General features: G+C 42.2%; 1 long non-coding RNA gene across 1 annotated transcript in view; it reads left to right on the top strand.

The window, feature by feature from the left end:
• The first annotated feature begins 2,521 nt into the window (after positions 1-2,521).
• LOC125485483 overlaps positions 2,522-15,416 on the top strand; it is a 137,395-nt gene continuing 124,500 nt past the window's right edge. Inside the window, exon 1 of the long non-coding RNA XR_007264208.1 lies at positions 2,522-2,988. This is a non-coding gene — a long non-coding RNA (uncharacterized LOC125485483). The remainder of the gene's footprint in view (positions 2,989-15,416) is intronic.

Here is a 15,416-nt window from a genome sequence, read left to right on the forward strand (position 1 = left end):
AGCGTATGAAAAATACACACGTTTTTCCAAATGAGTTTAGATTTGACAACATGGACTTAATAATCAATAATCCTAGTAACTGCAAGTTCATGTCCTAATTAGGTGTTTGAATTTTATTTTTAATGAGGTCCTGTTCTATCGGATAGCCGCAGCCAGGATGGGAATCTGCACCGCAAACATTAACTCCTGTTTTTCTCTCCACAGATGCTGCCAGACCCGCTGAGTTTCTCCTGCACTGTCTGTTTTTGGTTCTGAATTGAGGATGGTACTGTAAGAGGCCAGGGTGCCTCGCCAGATGTTCTGACCTCCAAAAGCACAGTCTGTTTATTCAGATAGTGTTTCATCTACCTACCTGCCAGCGCTGACTACACTCCCAAACAGCACGTCCACATGCCCACTGGAGCTGCCCTGTATTCAGTGACTGAAACAGAAGGGAGCGTTGCTTTGAATACAGGGGAATAGATGAGATCTGCAGCGCAGTCTTCCCGAGATCGCGCTTGTTTATGGACACAATGTGATAAAATAATTTTAAAATGTATAATCTATCATCTTAATGTTCTATCCAAAGCAAGAAACATTTGCCAATTTATTTTCAAGAGTCTGATATGCTGTTAATTACAATTACAACTACAGGTTTGCTCAACATCTTGATCTTTGGGGCTTTACTTGGATTATTGCCACACTGGGGAATTACATGAAATAAAATCAAAATACTGCAAGTACAGTTGAAACTGAGTGGGTCTGGCAGCACCCGGGGACAGAGAAACAGAGCTTTGAGTCCAGTGACCCTTCTTCTGAACTATTCTTGAACTGTCACTGTTCTTCAGTTCTGAAGTAGACTCAAACCGGCCTCGAAACGTTTACGAAAACAAAAATCGCTGGAAAAGCTCTGCAGGTCTGGCAGCATCTATGCAGAGAAATCAGAGTTAACATTTCGGGTCGAGTGACCCTTCCTCGGAACATTAACTCTATTTTTCTCTCTCCACAGAGGTTGCCAGACCTGCTGAGTTTCTCCAGCACTCTCTGTTTTTGTTTCAGATTTCCAATAACCGCAGGGCTGTGCTCTTGTCCGAGGCTTGTGCTTGTTGTAGCTGCATCCAATAATCAATTCTGCTCAACACACCACTATTGTTGATCCCGGCAATTCATTGAAACCCAGATGGGAGCTCTACCTGGATGCAGCGCGAGGGAAAATTCATCGCAAACTATTTTCTGACACCCTTACAATGCCCTGTCGGTACAAGTGCATGAGGGTATGGGATCGAGTGAGAAAGGAGTCAAGTGGCTTCCTGTATCTTTGATATTGCTGAGATCCCTGACTAATATTTAAAGTGTTTTTCTGTGCATCCACAATGAGTTAATGTTTAAATGTATTGCTCATGGATTGCTCAATTGAAGATCCCTCGTTGGATTTCTATTCTACTCTGTGGAGCTGTAGTTAGTCAATTTTAATAACTCGGGGTTAGATAAGAAATCTCGAGATCTTCACAGACTCATCGTTAGACCATGTCTGCTTTATAACTACCAGATCAGCTGGTCCTACCTGCTTCAGCTAGAGCTAACCGCTTCATAGATGTTAGCGGAATACGGATGTTGGTAATGCTGGCACACCGAAGCAGATACGAGGGGGGGGGGGGGGGGGGGATCTCCTGATCACAATCCAGTGGACATGTGTGTTGGTCAACGGAAAACTAAAACTCTTACCTATAATACAGCAATACTGTATAATTCATTGAAGAAATTTACAAAACTAAACTGCATTGTTGAACTAGTTCCAAACAAGTGCATTCACATTAAAACCGAAAGAACTGCGGATGCTGTAAATCAGGAACAAAAACAGAAGTTGCTGGAAAAGCTCAGCCGGTCTGGCAGCGTCTGTGGAGAAAAAAAACATCTGATTTAACGTTTCGGGTCCGGTGACCCTTCATTCATATGCGCCTTCAGCACAGAAAGCCATTTAAAGTCTTTAACTTCTAGCATTGCTTCGTGTTCAAAATATAAAGCAGGTATGATGCCTTTCATGCCGAAATATATCCGATTGCAGCGCACAACTGAGAGCGCTTGAGATGGGGTTGCTGTTACAATTTAGGCTAATTCAGGGCGACATTATCTAAAACTCCCATCTCATCATTGTGACCGTGCACACATTAAGCGGCTGGCTGGAAGTGGCGCAAATCGAAGCAAAGATTTCACAGGTACTCGGTTCTGTAGGTAACATTTTATCTTTGAGTCGGAAGTTCAGGATTTGAACCCGTCTTCTGACAGTTCAATCTAGTTCTGAAGGGAGGCTAATAAAACAGCAGCAACAACATGTATTAACGCACAAATGGTCACGTCTGCTTGTTCAATTGGTCCTAGAGGATTCCATATCACTACCTGGAGAAACAAAGACAAGATTTCAGTATCCTGTTTCGGGCAACATTCCTCCCTCCCAGGACACTATGAAAAAAAAACTTGAACTGGGCACGCATTCATTTGTTGTCTACAGAACCTTGCTGTATATATACTTGACAACAGTGAGTGCACTTCAAAACAATCTCCTGATAATAAACGCTTCATTTCTCGCTGAGATGTGATGTCTTTATCAAATTGGCACAGTGATAAGGTTTGAGGTTTCCTATTTCTGTGAAAGTTTCAGGATTCTTTAGAATTGTTTGTAGATGCGTGTCACTGTAGCATCCAATGCATCGGAGATATAGCAATCATTAAGATAGAGACAATTCTGTTGGAGAGAGATAGTAGGAACTGCAGATGCTGGAGAATCTGAGATAACAAGTTGTAGAGCTGGATGAACACAGCAGACCAAGCAGCATCAGAGGAGTAGGAAAGCTGACGTTTCGGGTCTAAACTCTTCTTCAGAAATTTCACTTTATCTCCATTTCAGACCGCAAAAGGACATTTGCACATTTGACTAATTCTGAAATTGCACGCCAGGCCCAGATGAGGACAGTACTTGGAAGGGCGGTTGATTTTGGAAGGTGACTAGAGGTAATCTTTGGGCTATTGGTAGTTTTTCTGATCTGTCTTTAATTGCATTGTTCCGAAGATTCATCTGTATATTAATTCGAGCTTTTTCTAATCGGGTGGCTCAGTGGTTAGCACTGCTGTCCCACAGCGCCAGACCCAGGTTCACTTCCACTTTCGGTTGACTGTCTTTGTGGAGTTTACACATGCTCCTAGCCTCTGTTTGGATTTCCTTCAGGTGCTCCTTTTCCTCCCACAGGCCAAAGATGTGCACGTTAGTTGGATTGGCCATGCTAAATTGCCCAAAGTGTCTAGGGATGTGGAGGCCAGCTGGATTAGACATAGGAAATACAGGGATAGGGTAGGTTGGTGGGCTGCTCTTTGGAGGATCAGTGTGGACTGGATGGGCCAAATAGCCTGCTTCCACATTGTAGGGATTCAATGATTCTAGTTTGTTTACAGCGTCTTAAGACACATAAAGATGGATAAATCCAGGGACCTGATTAGGTGCACCCTAGAACTCTGGGGGAAGTTAGGGAAGTGATTGCTGTGTCCCTTGCTGAGATATCTGTCTCATCTATACCTACAGATGAGGTGATAGAAGACTGAAGGTTGGCTAATGTGGTGCCACTATTTAACGAACATGGTAAGGAAAAGCCAGAGAATGATAGACCGGTGAGCCTAACATTGGTGGCGGGCAAGTTGTTGGAGAGAATCCTGACGGACAGAATTTACGTGTATTTGGAAAGGCAAGAACTGATTAGGGGTGGTCCACATGGCTTTGTGTGTGGGAAATCATGTCTCACTCACTTGTTTGAGTATTTTTTGAAGAAGTAGTGAAGAGGATTGATGAGGGCAGAGCAGTGGCCATGATCTATATGGGCTTCAGTAAGGCATTTGACAAGGTTCCTCATGGTAGACTGGTTAGTAAAGTTAGATCATATGGAATACAGGGATAACTAACTACTTGGATACAGAACTGCCTCGAAGGTAGAAGACAGAGGGTGGTGGTGGAGGCCTGGAGGTCTTTTCAGACTGGAAGCCTGTGACCAGTGGTACACCACAAAGATCAGTACTGGGTCCACTGCTTTTCATCATTTATATAAATGATTTGAATATGAACATAGGAGGTATGGTTAGTAAGTTTGCAGATGACACCAAAATTGGAGGTGTAGTGGACACCGAAGAAGGTCACCTCAGTGTATAACAGGGTTTTGATCAGATGGGCCAATGGGCTGAGGAGAGACAGATTGAGTTTAATGTAGATAAATATGAGTCGCTGCATTTTGGAAAGGCAAAACAGGGCAGGACTTATACACTTAATGGTAAGGTCCTGGGGATTGTTGCTGAACAAAGAGACCGTGGAGTGCAGCTTCATAGTTCCTTGAAAGTGGATTCACACATATATAGGATAGTGAAGAAGGCATTTGGTATGCTTATCTTTATTGGTCAGTGCATTGAATATAGGAGTTGGGAGTTCATGTTGCAACTGTGCAGGATATTGGTTAGGCCACTTTTGGAATACTGCATGCAATTCTGGTCTCCCTGCTATAGGAAGGATGTTGTGAAAATTGAAAGGGTTCAGAAAAGATTTACAAGAATGTTGCCATGGTTGGAGGGTTTGAGCTATAGAGAGAGGCTGAACAGGCTGAGGCTATTTTCCCTGGAGTGTCGGAGGCTGTGGGGTGACCTTATAGAGGTTTATAAAATCATGAGGTGCATAGATAGGGTGAATAGACAAGGTCTTTTCCTTGGGGTGGGGGAGTCCAAAACTAAAGGGCATAGATTTAAGGTTAGAAGGGAACGAGTTAAAAGGGACCTAACTTTTTCACACAGATGGTGATGTGTGTATGGAATGACTTGCCAGATGAAGTGGTGGAGGCTGGTACAATCACAACATTTAAAAGGCATCTGGATGGGTACTTGAATAGGAAGGGTTTAGAGGGATTTGGGCCAAATGCTGGCAAATGGGACTAGATTAATTTAGGATATCTGGTCAGCACGGGCGAGTTGGACCAAAAGGTCTGTTTCCGTGCTGTACAGCTCTATGATTCCATGATTCTATGTGGATGATGATTGGCCATCTTGAATACTGGATGGACCGTCCATCCCTTTTTTAAAAGTCATGAGGAAGTTAGTTGGATTTTTCCTTCCTTGATAATGGATTAAAATGCTGAGGTCCGGTTTCTGCTTGTTTCCATTAACCAAATCAGCATAAACCAGGCAGAATTAGTCAAATCAACATGCAATATTGGAGAATTAAAACTGTAGGTGAGTTACACCCAAAAGGTTTTCCCCATACTTTTCCACTGGTCAATATTCAATTTGTCTGGATAAGTCCTTGCCATTAAAACTGGACATGCACTCAACTTAGAATAAAATTGACAGGAATCTACTAATTGCATTACTTCAGGACTGCATTCATTTTTAGTAAGCAGGCATGAGTAGGCATATTTTCAAATATTTCTTTCAAATAAGTGCTTAATTTACTAAAAAATTTGATTTATATGAACTCCAATGAAACAGTGAATTCTTCAGTATAGTTTTATTTGGCAATTTTTAGTGATTCTAAATTGAGTTACTCCGAAGTTGAAGGAGTGGACACTTGTTAAAATTGCTTGCTTTTGGTGATAAACAGAGTTTTAGCTGGATAAACAGAATTGCACATCATCACAAATATATTTGCCAAGGAATACTTCTGGTGGAAATAAAAGAAACAGTTGTGTGCTATTTTATTCTACTTGCCAATTGCTGGCCATGTAAATTAATTATTCCAGAAATTTAAGTATAACTTAACCAACACAATTACAAAAGTAGGACTGAAGCTTGCATTTCTTTGGTTAAGTGTCAGTTCTATTGAGTTTCTTAGATGGTTTCTGACCATGGCACCTAGTGAGCTCTCACACCATAACTTACCAAACCCCCTCATTAATTACCTACCCAGCCCCTATAATGCCCATCTCAACCAATTCTAGACCATATGCTGTTCCTGGAACAACTTGCTGCTGCCCAACATCTGACATCACTCTCCCTGCACATTCTCTGTACCGCCTACTCATTTACTTTACTGGTATTTGAGGCTGCCTTTGACTAACTGTGCAGGGGACCTCCTGACTGAAAGCCATCTCCCATGGCGTGACCTCTCACAGCTATAATAAGCTTCTTGGCCTTGTGTCTGTGCTAAATGGCAATGGGATACTGCAGAACTATGAGCCTAGTATTTCTAGCTGAGCAGCAAGGCACGAAAAGGCAAAGCAAAGTGGGGATGCTGTGAGCACCCAGTTAGGCTCAGAGTGAGAGAGCAATATGACAGTAAGCAAAACCCTGGAGATACAGCCTGATCAAATCCATGAGCTGGGTCTGTGTCCCTGATCACACAGTGTCCTCACTGCAGCATTACAGTTACTGGTATGCCTTGAAGTGAAGCATTGACATGCAAAAGCGTACTGTAAGTGGATTGGAAGTATGAGATGGGGGTTCTCAGAGGCTGGCACATGGTGAATGCTAATGTCAGTGGACATAGGGTGCAACTGGATGATGCCTATGGAGCATGTCCTAAGATGTTGGTGTCTTTTGGGGCATACAGTGAGCTGAAGTTGCCCTGTACCCACTCTGATTTCCATGTTGAAAATTCTCATGTCAGGTTTGCTCACGGCTAGTGGTAGGATATGAATTTGCACACCAGTGAGGTGAGATTTGGTGTTAATGAGGTTGTTAACAAGAAATAATTCCCCTTCATAGGGGACTCAATGCTCCCTCAGGCCAACATATAGATCTTGGTTAAAAGATGCAGTAAATTGCTTCTAACTTTGAGATAGGCCTTGCTGGACTTCTTGTGTGATTCTGCCACATTTCTCACTCTAACCCCCAGCATTCATGCCCAATAAGACTTCACCCATATCTACTATAATCGCCAACTTAATTTAAAATCATCCTGTTCAGACATGTGTGTAACACATTTCCAGAGCAACTAGGTCTTGAAACCAGACCTTCTAATCTAGAGGTGGGGACACTATCACTGAGTCACAGGAACCGTCAAGTGATTCATGAATGACTTGAACTTCTAAACTTCCAGTAACATCACAAACCATTGCCGGAGAGGGTAGTGGAGTTGGCCTCATTAAGGGGATTTAAGCAGCTATCAGATAGGCATATGGATGATAGTATAAGGTAGTGGTGGAGGTTAGATAGACCTTAGGTTTCAGGTAAAAATTCGGCACAACATTGTGGGCCGAAGGGCCTGTACTGTGCTGTACTGTTCTATGTTCTATGTTCACTACAAATGCTTTACACATTAGGGGAGGCAATGGCCTAGTCATATTATCACGGGGCTGTTAATCTAGAGACCCAGGTAATGTTCTGGGGACCGAGGTTTGGATTCTGCTACTGCAGATGGTGGAATTTGAATTCAATAAAGATCTGGAATTAAGAATCTAATGATGGCCATGAATCCATTGTTGATTTTCAGGTAAAACCCACCTGGTTCACTAATATCCTTTAGGGAGGGAAACTGCCATCCTTACCTGGTCTGGCCTAAATATGACTCATGACTCATGTGGTTGACTCTTAACTGCCCTCTGGGCAAATAGGGAAGGGCAATACATTGAATCAGAGATAGTAGGAACTGCAGATGCTGGAGAATCCGAGACCACAAGGTGCAGGGCTGGATGAACACAGCAGGCCAAGCAGCATCATAGGAGCAGAAAGGCTGACATTTCGGGCCTAGACCCTTCATCAGAAAAGGGGGAGGGGAAGGGGGTTCTGAAATAAATAGGGAGAGAGTGGGAGGCGGATAGAAGATGGATAGAGGAGAGGATAGGTGGAGGGGAAACAAACAGGTCGAAGAGGCGGGGATGGAGCCAGTAAAGGTGAGTGTAGGTGGGGAGTTAGGGAGGGGATAGGTCAGTCCAGGGAGGACAGACAGGTCAAGGGGACGGGATGAGGTTAGTAGGTAGGAGATGGGGGTGTGGCTTGAGGTGGGAGGAGGGGATAGGTGGGAGGAAGGACAGGTTAGGGAGGGGGGGACGAGCTGGACTGGTTTTGGGATGTGGTAGGAGGAGGGGAGATTTTGAAGCTTGTGAAATCCACATTGATAATATAAACAACTGCACCTCCCAGTCGTGAACCATTTCAACTCCCCCTCCCATTCCTCAGACGACATGTCCATCTTGGGCCTCCTGCAGTGCCACAACGATGCCACCCGAAGGTTGCAGGAACAGCAACTCATATTCCGCTTGGGAACCCTGCAGCCCAATGGTATCAATGTGGATTTCACAAGCTTCAAAATCTCCCCTCCCCCTACCGCATCCCAAAACCCGCCATCCTAACCTGTTCTTCCTCCTACCTATCCCCTCCTCCCACCTCAAGCCGCACCCCCATCTCCTACCTACTAACCTCATCCCTCCCCCTTGACCTGTCCGTCCTCCCTGGACTGACCTATCCCCTCCCTAACTCCCCACCTACACTCACCTTTACTGGCTCCATCCCCGCCTCTTCGACCTGTTTGTTTCCTCTCCACCTATCCTCTCCTCTATCCATCTTCTATCCGCCTCCCACTCTCTCCCTATTTATTTCAGAATCCCCTTCCCCTCCCCCTTTTCTGATGAAGGGTCTAAGGACAATACATGCTTGCCCAGTCAGAGATACCCACATCCTATGAATAAATAACAAAAAAATTCAGTGGCATAATTGCAAAAGTTAGTCTGTTAGTTTTTTCTGTAATGTTGCAGTTTTCATAGGGGTCAATTAATTAAGTTATTATAATTAAACGGCTGAACACAATTAACAAGGCAAAGCTGTGTCAAATTTAGTACTGAATTGTTAGTTTCATTGAAGGGCCCTCTTCTGGTACAGAAGTTGATTCCCTAGCCCTGAACTAGGAGGCCTGTGTTCAAGTCCCACCTGCTCCAGAGGTGTGTAATAACATTTCTGAATAGATTGATCAGAAAAAACCGAAAGAGCTAGTCTATCTCTGACTCCAACCTTCCCTTCCTCGACATCTCGGTTTCCATTTCTAGGGATAAACTGGCCACTAACATCCACTATAAACCCACCAACTCCCATAGCTACCTGGACTATACATTGCTGCACCCTGCTTCCTGTAAAGACTCCACTCCATTCTCTCAGTTCCTCCATCTCCATTGCATATGTTCCAATGAGGCCAACTTCGACCAGGGAGCCTCAGAAATATTCACCTTCTTTCTCAACCGAGGATTCCCCAGCAGTGTTGTCGACAAGGCCCTCAACCAGGTCTGACTCATCTCCCACATATCCACCCTCACCCTTTCTCTTCCCTTCCGCAACAGCAATAGGGTTCCTCTTGTCCTTACCTACCATCCCACCAGTATCCACATCCAGAAGATCATCAGCCACCTTTTCCACCACCTCCAGTAAGATGCCACCACCAGACACATATTCACCTCCCCTCCCTTATCTGCCTTCCACAGGGACCATTCCCCCTGGGACACCCTGGTTCTCTCTTCCTTCACTCCCAATGCCACCCGCCCACAGCCCCACGGCACCTTCCCCTACAACCACCGAAGATGTAACACCTGCTCATTTATTTCCTCCCTCCCCAGTATCCAAGGGCCCAAACATATCTTCCAGGTGAAGCAGCACTTTATCTGCACTTCCCACAATCTAGTCGACTGCATTTGCCACTCACAATGTGGTCTCCTCTACAATGGGGAAATAAAGTGTAGAGCATCTACGTTCTGCCGGCAGAAAAGACCCTGAGCTTCCTGTTGCCTGCCACATTAACACGCCACTCTCTTCCCTGGCCAACATCTCTGTCTCAGGCTTGTTGCAGTGCTCCAGTGAAGCTCAATTCAAGCTGGAAGAACAACACCTCATTTTCTACTTGGGGACCCTGCAGCCATGAGGAGTCAATAAAGTTCAATAATTTTAGGGCCTGAACTCTCTCATGTTCCAGCCCCCACCCCACACACCAGGCTTTGTTACCACATAGCCTGCCATTACACACTACCTATTGTTAGCCACTAACAGTCTCCATTAACAGCTATTCACCCTCCTAGCCAGATTGTTATCCATGCCTTTGTCTGTCCAACTGTTATCTCTCTTTGGGCTCTATTCCCACCTATCATTTGCTCCTTACCTCCTGCCCCCCACATTATCTTCTGCATAAAAACCCACATTTTCCTAGCTACCATCAGTTCTAAGGAAGGGTCACTGGACCCAAAAAGTTAACTCTGATTTCTCTTCACAGATGCTGTCAGATCTGCTGAGCTTTTCCAGCAACTTCTGTTTTTGTAGGTTGATTAGAAAAATAGGTTAAATAAAATGAAGTTTCATTAAGAGGGCTTTTGTGGTGTAATGGTAGTAACCCTAGTTTTGAGCCAGGAGGCCTAAATTCAAGTGCCACCTGTTCCAGAGGTGTGCAACAACATCTCTGAACAGGTTGATTCAGAAATAGGTTAGTTTCACTGAGAATTGCCATGAATTAAATGACAAAGGAAACATTCACATTGGAAGCACTCTTTGGAGCTGGTTTCAGGGTTAAGAATAGGTACAGAAAGTAAATGAAGCTTTACTCTGTACCAGCTGTGATATGATATTCAGTGATTTAAGTGCAAATCATTGCATAAATTATTCTCGCTTGTAGTTAGTATTTACCATTTCAATGGTAATGAATGTGCCATTTCCATTTATCATACAAGAAACAGCAACTAATTCCAGTAAATGACCATAGAGAGCTATAATTTCCTTCTGAATGTCTCACAATTACCAGGTTAAGCAACCACAATATCAACACCAATGGTGTCGTGTCTCTGCTTATAATTTTTCTTTACCCTCAATCATGCAAATATGGATTGAGTTCAACAACAGTGTTTCAGACAGCTTAAAGCAAATCCAAATGCCTTTCTGTTGCATGAAGTCATTTAACATGCCTGAACCTGAAACACAATGAGTAGTGCACATATGCTGAATGTTCTTGTATCAAATTCTTCCCCTGTTCAAATGTAAACCTTAATCAGAATCATGTAACACAGAAGGTGGCCATTTGACCCATTAGCAATGTGATTCTTTTTGAAAGATGTCCACTTGATTCCACTACCGCCCACCCCACCACTTTTTATACTTGTCCTGTAATTGTTTTCCTCTTCAAGCATTTGTAGAATTGCTGTTTTGTAAATTCGTGTTCATCACTCTATTTTACATTATTACAACATTTGGGTTCTTCACATTAGGGCACCAAAAGTAGTTAGTAGGAAATGCATTTGCAAAATAGCTTCTACATGAAATCATGCCAAAGAAAACACCATCATTGGTTAGCAGTCTGTGGGTAATTATGACACACTGAAGTTTGAGATGTATCTGTCTTGAAGGCACGATATCCACCGTGCTTACCTAGTCTGGCCAAAATGTGACTCCAAACTTAAAGCGGAGTGTTTGACTCTTAACTGATCTCTGAAATGGCTTAGGAAGCCACTCATTTTAAGGGCCATAACTGCTGGCCTCATCAGCGACATCCATGTGCAATACAAGAATTGGAAAAAAATTAAAATGTTATTCTGCATACAGTGGTCTGCCCGCTAGTTGAAATAACTTAGCCATCTATTCCACTTCCTTTATTGCACTGTTTCAGTAAGTAATGTCTTGAAACACCAGCCTCACAGATGATATAAATTGCTGTGAAAAGCCCATCTTGGTATTATTGATACACAAGTGTAAGTTTTTTTTGTTGTGTTGCAACAGATGTATTTTTCTTCTGTTTATTAGCACAAGTGGTGTACTTTTGTACATTAATGCTAACAACTCATTCATTTTTATGCCATCACATTTGCTATTATCAATGTATGTTAACATTTCTTAAACCTGCTATGTTGTACACATGGCTTTAATTTATGTTTTACTTCTTTGTTATTAATCAATAAATTCTGAAACAGAGAAGTTTCTCCTGGAGTAAATTCACTCACATATTGATTTACTTTCTTTGAATTGAAGCTGAGGCTAAAGATAAAGGTAAAGTTGCCATTGTTCTACCAGACCTTTGGGCTGCTGTATCATTAGGGAGAGTTGACTGGTGGTGGTTTAACCTGAGGGTCACCATGTCTCAGATGAAGGGAGAGGTTGAGAAGTAGAGTCCTTCACAGTAATCACAGCAGGTGTGGGAATTGAAACCACACTGTTTTTTTCAAATTTTTTAATCATCCCGTTCAAGGCCGTGATTATACATCTCTGGAGCAGGTAGAACTTGAACCCAGGCCTGCTGGTGAAGAGAGAAGGGCACTACCACTACACTATGTTGGTTATAACAGTAAGGGAGTGGTCAGAGATGTGGATGGAACAGACTGAAGGTGTCTTGCTGAAACAGTTGAAAGATATTGTACATTGGTGTTTACTTTTGATTGTAGTGGTAGGAAGACTTTAGCTATGAGTCATTCTCAAATGGATGGGACTGAGTGTGCGTGGTCATGCCATAAGGTTAGTGTTAAGTCTATAGCTGACACCACTCTCTACAGCATTGTTAAAAACATAACACCTTGATTATTATAACTCCTAGACTTCATTTTCATCAGCTGCCTGCCTAATGAAAGTGAAGAGACTGTCAACAAATAAATGTTAATAAGTCTGTAACACACCTTCTGGCTCTCAGGTAGATCTGGATAGATGTGTTGCCAGAATATCACATTTATATCCATTCCCTATAGCAACAATGAAATACTGGAATATTTTTCCACTCCATTATTTGGCAAAAGGCTTTTGTTGCATCTGTTGCTGAGTTTGCCAGGGTTTATAACCAAAGGCAGAAAAATTTTTGCTGACTTCGTAAAAGCTATTGCTATTTGCACTCAGTTTACCAGACAATTGCTTTTGTGTGGTTGCAAGCTGATCAATTTATCATTGTAATTTGTAAGCAGTTTTCTGATAATTGCTTACATACAGAAGCCTCCTTTGTGCAATTTCCCACCTCCCTATGGTAAAACTTGGAGTCCCTTATGGATTTCAATTTCACCAGAAAATCCAGCTGACCATGTAAAATCAGATGTGTGCTCATAACAAATTATTCAATGAGCACGTCAAAAGGCAAGCCAATTTTGAAAATTTATTCTGTTGTGTATGAAGGATATTATTTTGTGTCATCACATACATCAATACATGTTATCACTGCATCAAAGCTGCTGCGATGAAATGTGTTTGCTTTATATATAGAGGAAGAACTATCATTTTGAGACTTTGGATTTCAAATGAATCACATATGGATGTTGGTTACTTTGCAAAGGATTTAGAAATTTACTCACATATTGAGGTCAGGAGAAGGTGTCTGTAACCCCCTTGGAATATTAAGGGATGATTGTTGATACTGTGGGGTTTATAACAGTGGGAGTAGACATGAGAGGCATTAGCTTAAATTTGATTGAGAATAATCAAGGACTGATTTTACCTTTAAATCACAGTGATTGAAAGCGTTCAGGGCAATTTTGTAGGACATCTGATTGGGGTCAGGAGCAAATATAATTTATCTTGTAGAGAAGAGTATAGGGAAAGCACAGTTATCTTGGGATAAATATTTAATATGTGAAACTTATAAACCAGGACTGTTTAGGTTAAACATCTGCTGATTATTAAAAGACTGAGAAAGTCAAAGTTTCAATCTCATGAGAATTCATGCATGAATGATTCATTGTTCACAGGATAAAACAGTTGAGAAGCAATTATGCTGACGCTAAAGATTTGATATAGAAGGGTGATTTCTCTGAATTTGATTCACTGTAAAGTGATAGTGTTGAGAAAAAGGTGAGATTTTGTTTTGTTGTGTGTTTTCAGATCTTTCAAATTGTATTCTTTATTTCGATATCTTGGCTTGTTTTTTTCTTTTGTCTAATAACCTTCTATTTTATTAAGGAAAATCTACAGCCTTATGTGCCAATGTTTGAATGAATGATCACCATGCTAAATACTGGGAAAAAAAGATTTATCAAACTTGATTTCACACTGGGATCTGACTTGTCCAAGAGTAACATCGGCTGGGATCATAACACTCTTCACAAATCTATAGTCAAGGGGCAAATTCTGAACCAACTGGATTTGAATGTTCCAACATTTTATAGAATGATGAGGTTTGTGAGCTTGTGACCACGTTTATCAAACTGTGAGCTGGGACAATTGCATCTCAGAATGGTGTTGTCCATTGCCCTCTCCGGACAAATACCAATGAATACAATGATTGCAGCCCACATTGTTACTGCTATCTACTTTATTTGTCACTTAGTCAGTTTAACACTACAGCATAAAAATTCAGCAGGTTACGACACAAATCTGCCTCAGACTCACTGTCGAGACTGAGGTATTATCTGCACTCATGAGGAAAAGCAGGCCAGGCTTCAATCACTCAGCTGGGTCTGTCCTTGTCTGAACTCCAGGCTCAGGATCCTTCTTCTGCGATGGCTGTTCCTAGGTTATTGTCCTTGATATCTTTAATACTCTTATTTTTATGTTTTCTCTTCACCTTCCATAAAGTTCAGTTCCCACCTAAGATTGTCATGACTCTGAGATCATCCATCCAAGGGTCAAAGAGACAAGATAAATTTGTTTCATTGTACAGTACTCACTCTATCTTTAGTTTAGTCATCTTGATAACCACGAAGGTCAAACAGCCCTTATCACCAGATGCCTGCTTAATCTGCATTGTCTGGCTCTGTAGGCTATTGTTCATGTGATGTTGGCCACTTTCACTTTATCCATGTAGAGCTGTGAACCATTCAGGTGCCAGAATTAATATGTAGCCATGTGGCTGCATTGGCAATGCCTTCTTTTTCTATGGAGTAGACTAATGAAATGGCCCAAATTCAGCCAACACCCCTCAGAAACTGAGAGGAAATATGGAGTGGCTAGCTGATATTGAGGATGGGAAATTCAATGATAATAGTGTCATTGAACCTCATGGGAAACTAAATACTCTCTCTCTCATGTTGACGTTGGTCATTGCCTGACACTGAAGTGATGCAAGTGCTATTGCCACTTATCAGTTTCAAACCTGATTATGTTGCATGCAGGCACAGTCTGTTTCATCGTCTGAGGAATCATCAATGATGCTGAACAATATGTAATTATGAGTGAACATCTCCACTTTTCCACCAGCAAGGACAGCAGAGTTCCTTCCCCACACCTAGTCCCCATTCCACCCCCTTACTAAACCTCCATAACACTATTAGAAATATTCCAATCTTGGCAAATATTCATGTCCATGCGAAGAGAATATTTTTGCATTGAAGCGACTAATCCTCTTCCATCTGTGTTTGACATTATTTAATGTTGAGAAGCTACAGCTTATTTGAGAGTGATAACGACTGCATTGTCAGATTGCAGAATTTGCAGTTTGGGTTATAGCCAAAAAAATAAATTGCAATAGAGCAGTCATTGGCAGACTTCTGTTTGTTACTGTAAGTCAATGTGTCAGTCCAATAAGGTAGAGCTAGTTAAGAGTCAAC

This window comes from Rhincodon typus, chromosome 19, assembly GCF_021869965.1.
Source record: "Rhincodon typus isolate 14 chromosome 19, sRhiTyp1.1, whole genome shotgun sequence".
Classification (NCBI taxonomy): domain Eukaryota; kingdom Metazoa; phylum Chordata; class Chondrichthyes; order Orectolobiformes; family Rhincodontidae; genus Rhincodon; species Rhincodon typus.